Below are 7,147 nucleotides of genomic sequence, written 5' to 3' on the forward strand. Positions count from 1 at the left end.
AATATATATTTATTAACATATTTAATTTTTTTTTTTTAATATGATGAACATTATCGATATGTTTTGTATTTTTTATAATCTTTATAATAATCTTTACTATTTCATCACAATCATCCCACATGGGTTTCAAAAACATATATATTAAAAATAACTAAGAAGTTATTACACCATATTTATATCTATGGCACTGCTTAAAAAATTCAAAAAATAAAAATGATGAGGCCTTTTCTCTAAAAGGATGAGCTGTAAAGACCAGTGACAATAGAATAAATGAAGATATACATTTTAATATAGGGCATTGATGTATAGTTGAGAATCAACCATGTTGTCACATTATGAATAATAAATTACAATACCAGCGCAACGTGATTATTCAAACGTCACTATCATAAACACGAAAAGACACAAGTACTGAATTACGCCATATAATGTTGCAGCTGAGGTAGAAGCATCATGAGAACAGTTGGTGCATGTCTGTATGAAGGAGAAATCTCGAAAGAGAAGCATTGTAAAATCATTACCAAAATAACATTGGCTTTTAGTGTTTATTGTAATATAATAGTTGTTGTGAGAGATTGGAGAATGACTTTTAGATTGAATATGAATCTATATTTAAAATAAATTTTCAATTTAATTGTGATTAAGGATAATTTTATATATCATATTGAGTTGTAGAATGAGCTTCTCTACTTAATACTTGTTATACAAACATATAACTAAATGAAATGTCCAATATTATATACATTTTAAAAATTTAGAGAAACTAAATAGCTTCAAATCATGTTAAGAAAAACTCATCTCAATATATTACTTTGGTTCTGCGTGGAAAAAACAAGATTTGGAGTCGCCAATTCTGTTGGAGGGAAATGTTCCCCTAGGGCTTTTTGGGTTGAAACCCTAGCAGACTGAAAGTTATCCATTCAAGGAAACACACATTCACACAGCCATTATGCTATTATAAGCAAATTCTATTGTAAAGGGGACGTACCTTAGGTCCTACGTTTGAGAAGGCCCTTAGGGTCCGAACCCTTCTTGGAGTTCCCTTCTTCTCTTTTGTCCTGCAAAACAACCACTTCCAAAGAACACAACAGTATATGGACAAAACCTTATAAAGAAACCATCTTCATGTTATAAATAAAGGTAGTTAGTTATGAAATCCAAACAACCATTTACATATGAATTCTAAACATGAATATCATAAACATAAAGAAGATTCATATAAGGAACCAAGACATGTGTTTCTTTTATTATAGACAAATAAAGTACATAAAAAGGAATAATTTCACCTGAGTCACCTTCAGCAGGCTCCAAGCAAAGCTTCCTTCCGGATCCGTTCTAGCCTCAAGCCTTTAACAAACTCCTTCCATGCCTTACTCCATAATGTCATAAATGGTGGATGAGCATCAACACACAAGGAAACAAGGGTTTCCTGTACAAATGGGGGAAGTGCAGAAGGCACAAGGGACTTCAAACTTGGTCAGGGGAAAAATCTCAGCATAATAACCTTTCTCTCTCTTCTATCCTCCCTTAGGCCTTCCCATTGAGGTCTTTTTATACCTCCCCCAAAGTAGTTTTTTAGTTGGGAGTTGGTTGGGAACAGTTGGGCCACGGGCACTAAGAGGTGATCAGCAGGTAAAACCCGCGATCTTTGCCCGAAAATAAGGAGTTTTATATTTTTTTAAGTGTTTTAATACATATACGCGGGTTGGGTATACACAAACCCGCATATACATGCATTTAACTCAGGGCAATGTCGCGTATAATGGATAAAACACTGTTTTTTAAATTTTAGGACCAGGTCTGGAAGGAAGGGTTGCCCTAGGCCATGAGTGTAGCATCACAAACCATAAGAGTGAGATTTGGAGCTATAACAGATGCCCCCTAATATATGAGGTCAGAAGGGGTACATGATGGCCGAAATGTATTATGCAAGTACATGGAAAGGAAATCTGTCAAAAACTGAGGAGGACTTCACCAGAATTCAGCCTGCCAAGCCACCAAAGGAGATCAGAAAGAAACACTGTCTGAGGCGGCCATACCCATGCTCAAAAAAAGTAAAGCATGTTCGCATATCAAGTACAAGCGGATCCACTAAGTATACAAGTATAAATGACTGGAAAATACATAATGGATCATCTGATCATGATTGAACAAGTACATGTCTGAAAATCACATATAAGACTGTCCATGATGCTGAAAGATGCAATGGATCACTGATATCAAAGACTGATCTCAAAAGGTACCAACTGAACATGATGGAATAGAATGGTACTACACTGCAAACTCAGGTACCAGCATATAGAATGTCGCCATGACTGACTGCAACATATAAGGTGGAATGGTATCAACTAGCAGCAACAGGAGCAACTGTCAAGTGAACCAATGAATGCTGATACAACCTGAGGTCTTCACCGACCGCCGTGGTACATTTCTATACCATGGGAATAAATGATCTGAAGTCGGCCATGTGAGAAATCGTTTGATTACTGGTCATTGATGTATACCATTAACAAACGCGAGACGACTCACCGATAATGATAATGAGCGTCAAGGTACCCAGTACAATCTAACAAGTGTGAATAGATGAGCTGGAGTCGAACACCTGTAAGAATCTATCGATCAGGAGACAATGATGGTTTCCCACTATCGATAGCGAAGGATCTGCCACTAATGACTGCAAACCCCAAGGTACTGCCAAATGGACTCTAGATCTTTGCCCCAGAGCAATGAGTCGGAGTCGATAGGGAAAGATCCGCTAGAAGGAAGGCATTAAGGCATCCTCCATCAATCTAGCGCGAGTGTAACCCGTAGGCCAATAATGTGGAAGGAATTGGATGAAAGAGATGTAGTAACCCAACCGAAGTACGTTTCTGGCATACACAAGATGTGGCTAGCGCACGACAGAAACCCTATGAACCAACCAATAATGAAAGCTGACACAGAGGCGAGGTATCCACCAATAGGGTCCAATGGAAACCAAGGTACTGCACGAATCCCAATGTGTGATAATGTAAACTGCTATCGAACACAAGGGAAACCACTCAGTCAAAGACCCATGATACTGATCGATGCTGAGCACAAGGTGACCTATCAATAATGAAAATAGGGCCAGGGTACAGCTCTAGGCCTGTCCTCAGAGCAAGATGTCGTCGTCGATAAGGACAAGACCCGCCAGCAAGAAGTCAATGGGGACCTTCTCCAACCAGCACGAGTAGAGGACCAATATAGCTGATGTGATGATAGACATGATACTGACAACCAGGGATGGCCGACTAAAAAATGAGTCAAGAGACACCGCAGAAAGGCCGACTCAGGCTAACTTCCCTTGAACAAAAGCACGACTCAATGTGAATATGTGGCAGCATATGATGACTCTGTATAAGTTCGTCATGCAGGAGGAACGAATGAACCCTCCATATGATTGGAAGAGATAACCAATCGGGGGAGAACTGACTCAATAACAAGGTTAAGGCGTACGTAAGTCAAACTAAATCCCGCCCAAACGGAGGAGACTTTGTTTTGAGTGCTTTGTTCAAGGGCGACACGACTGACTCTAGTTGCCAACAATAAAATGGAAATATTGTCCCATTCCCGTTCTTTTTGGAATATTTAATTTTTTTGTCTTTTTCTGTTAAGCTTGAAAAAGAATAAAAGAATGCTATGGTATAGTGGAAAGAACGAGTGTCGGTGAAACATATGATCTAGTTCCTGGGAATGGAACGTTCCTATGCTCAATGCAGGGAGGTAAAAACTGGTCAGTGACACTCAAAGGTGTGTTCCTTCCACGGGTCAAGGTGTGTCAAGCTGCAGAAGTCAAAGGTATGCAAGGTTGATTTTGCAGTCGTCATGGTCAAAAGTTGGCTTAAACACGAGTCCAAGTGAAGCCGGCTCTAGGCCAAAAGGTGCAAGTGGTCAACATGCAATGCAGTAGTACAACTCAACACAAAGGAGCCTCTAGGGTATAAGGCCAGAACGAAGTGAAGAAGCAAAGAGGAATGAGTCTTCAACGCATAAGTCATGGCGGGACTACAAAGGACTCCCGAGCCTACTCAAATCGGAGCAGCATGGGCAACAAATGTCAGTGAGGTGCTAACTACGATGCCCATGTAAAGGATGGCTCTACCATCGTGTCATGATTTAAAGAATTGGCGAGTGAAGATGGCTTACGAACCATAACACGATGGGGTCGACCCTATGGCAGATGTATCGGCAAATGGAGGCTAGGATGCATAATGCAACGGAAAAATGGTGTCCCTAACCTATATGCCAATGATAAAACGATACCTGCCATGACGGGTCAGGAGTCATGGAACCGTCTCGAAACTGTCAAAAAATGTCCAAAATGTCCTGAAAAACAAACCAATCTCAACATTCCAAGCTCCCAAGTTAAAAGTCACATGAGGCCAAACAAAATAAAATTTTGAAAAAATTTTGCATTTTCAAAACTTATAAAAGAGATTTTGGACTCACCATTTTTACCATTTGAGTTTGAGAGCAAAGGATTTGGAGCAAAAGGAGCAAACTTCCCATAGCCAGATTCAACCGTTCAAATTCGTCAAAAACCTCCAGGTAACTCTTATACTTAGCTTGCAATTGATTGTGACTGGTTTTAAGATTTTTGATTAATGTTTCACCGTTGAATTTTTTGCCCAAAATTTCTCTGCGGCGTATACACGGGTTGGTAATATGAAACCCGCGTACACGCGGGCCCTATACGCGACTGTGTGCACAGGGACCCGCGTATATGCCGTGAACAATTTTTAAACAAAAACTAATGGTTACAAATCATTTTTTTCTCAGAATGCCTGTCATGTAGCGTGAAAGAGAGCACGCAGCGGTGGATAATGAAGTTATGAACAGTCCAGAATCTTGAGATGCCCTACGGGGATGTGGTTTGCTTAAATTCTTCAAACTGCCGAATATGAAAGCAAACACACATCTGCTTGAGATGCTCATTGATTATTGGGACGTCGAGGAGGAAGCCTTTATGATCGATCAGATGCCACTCAGGGTAGAAGTGGAGGATATCTATTTCATCACGGGCCTTTCCCGAAGGGGAGAGGTAGTACATTCCCGGGGTAGGACACGGAGCAGTCTCACGATAGAGGACTATGTACAGATATATTGCCCGGGACATCCCAAGAAGGTTGGGAGCCATATTTCCATCACACATGTGGCGAGTTTATCGCCGAGGATAATCCTATTCACCATAGCTCGAGTGAACGGATCATCCTCTCTGCATCAGGCATCACGGCTGACCATGAGCATGGCAGTTGACTGTCTCACTACTGTGTTCGACTGGTGTACTCCTCTTCTGGCCAACATGAAGAGCCAACTCACTTCTATCAGGAGGGGACAGACCAAAAACTTTGGATATGGGACTATCCTGTGTACTTTCTTTTTCGAGAAGGTTCCCGCACTCCGCCCCAGGGTAGCAGTTTCCATAAGCACCCCACGCGATCCACGCATGGGCTGGTGGGCTGATCTGATGAAATGTCTGGGGGGTGGGGAGGTCCCAAGGACTGCCTTCGATAATGACTTCTTCACCTGGTGGGATCAGCAGATCATCGCTGTGGATGACTACCCCTATGCTAGGCTGGATTTCCGAGGAGATCCTGATCTAGCGTTACCACCGAACGCAGCATGGGGCGAGATTGGTAAGAATTTTTTGATTTTATGATTTTTTTTGGGTTTTTCAGATATAATGATGAATTTTGAAAAATATTTTTGATGAGATTCAAATGACTGATATGATGATCATGTTTCAGACATTGGGCCGGTACGACCAGATGGGTTCCCGCGGCATGGACGGCGCGGCCGAGGAGCCGAAGAGGTGGTTGCTGATACAGAATGGACTCTACACAACGTCCAACGACACTTGGTGAGACTGAGCTGCCGAGTACCGATGGCTGCCATAGAGGACCTTCCTGAGGATATGCTGCGTCATGTGGTTGGCATGCCACGTGATTGGGTTCACACTTTTCAGCGTGTGGTCAATGCGATAGTTACCTACTTGGCCGCTCATCCTGAGCTGGGGCATTAGATATGCCGGACATGATTACGGGCATTTGAGTTCCAATTTTGTATATTTTTGGACACACATATGTACACTCGAGACGCTTTATGATATATATATATATATATATATATATATATATATATATATATATATATATATATATACAGTTCGACTTTTTGATGCTTGATTTTATTGTGATGAATGATTGATGTGCCAGTCTAATGCCTGATTAGCGATAGAATCAGCTAACCAATTATGAGATCTTGGAATGTGCAAATAATTAATATAAGTAAATGATCTTTGCAACAACCTCACCCTTAAATACTGGCGATATAAACATGGATCCCTTACCCGATAAATGTTGTTTAATTGTGACACTATCAATTGAGAATCAAGATAAACTACCAACGAGTTGATCCCATGAGAGATTGCCTCGGATAATAAATTAATAACGGCAGTATACTCAGCCATATTGTTTGAAGCAGGACCGATGCATACGCCTCTTGATACCATCAATTGACCAGTTGGATAATAGAGTACCCAAGCTGCAGAAGTGAGATTCCGAGTGTGCTGACTAGCACCATCGGCGAACCCAAAATAAACCAAGTCATCCATCAACACCTGCCACAACAGACCAAAAAGTGCTGATATCAAAAACTCTCGATGATATATGTACAAATATACATAATGTACAAAGAAGCCATTGCCTAACTTCCTACTTAAGCAAAGTACTTCTTTAGGTAAAGCCCGTTTTGGGGCTCCGCCAGCTTGTTTCCCTCAAAATCGATTAACTCATATGACCCTTTTTCTAAAACTCGTTTAATAGTAAAAGGACCGTACCACATAGGCTTAAATTTGCCTACCCCCAAGGTGTCTTTATCTTGGTCATAGACCAAGACAAGGTCACCTTCAGAAAAGACTCGAGGACGGACATATTTATTATACTGCATTTTGACCCTTTTCTTATGAGCCTCATTCGCTGTGGCTGCATCTTGACGCTGCTCATTGAGATGTTCCAAGTGAAGGAGGTGCTCTTCGAGACTCGAAGTCTCAGGAAGGAGCTCAACAGCTAACTTAAGAGATGGGATTTCACATTCAATCAGAAAGATAGATTCCATCCCATAAACC

This window comes from Pinus tabuliformis, chromosome 4_2, assembly GCF_031772625.1.
Source record: "Pinus tabuliformis cultivar Carrire ecotype Pingquan chromosome 4_2, CPIR1, whole genome shotgun sequence".
NCBI classification, from domain to species: domain Eukaryota; kingdom Viridiplantae; phylum Streptophyta; class Pinopsida; order Pinales; family Pinaceae; genus Pinus; species Pinus tabuliformis.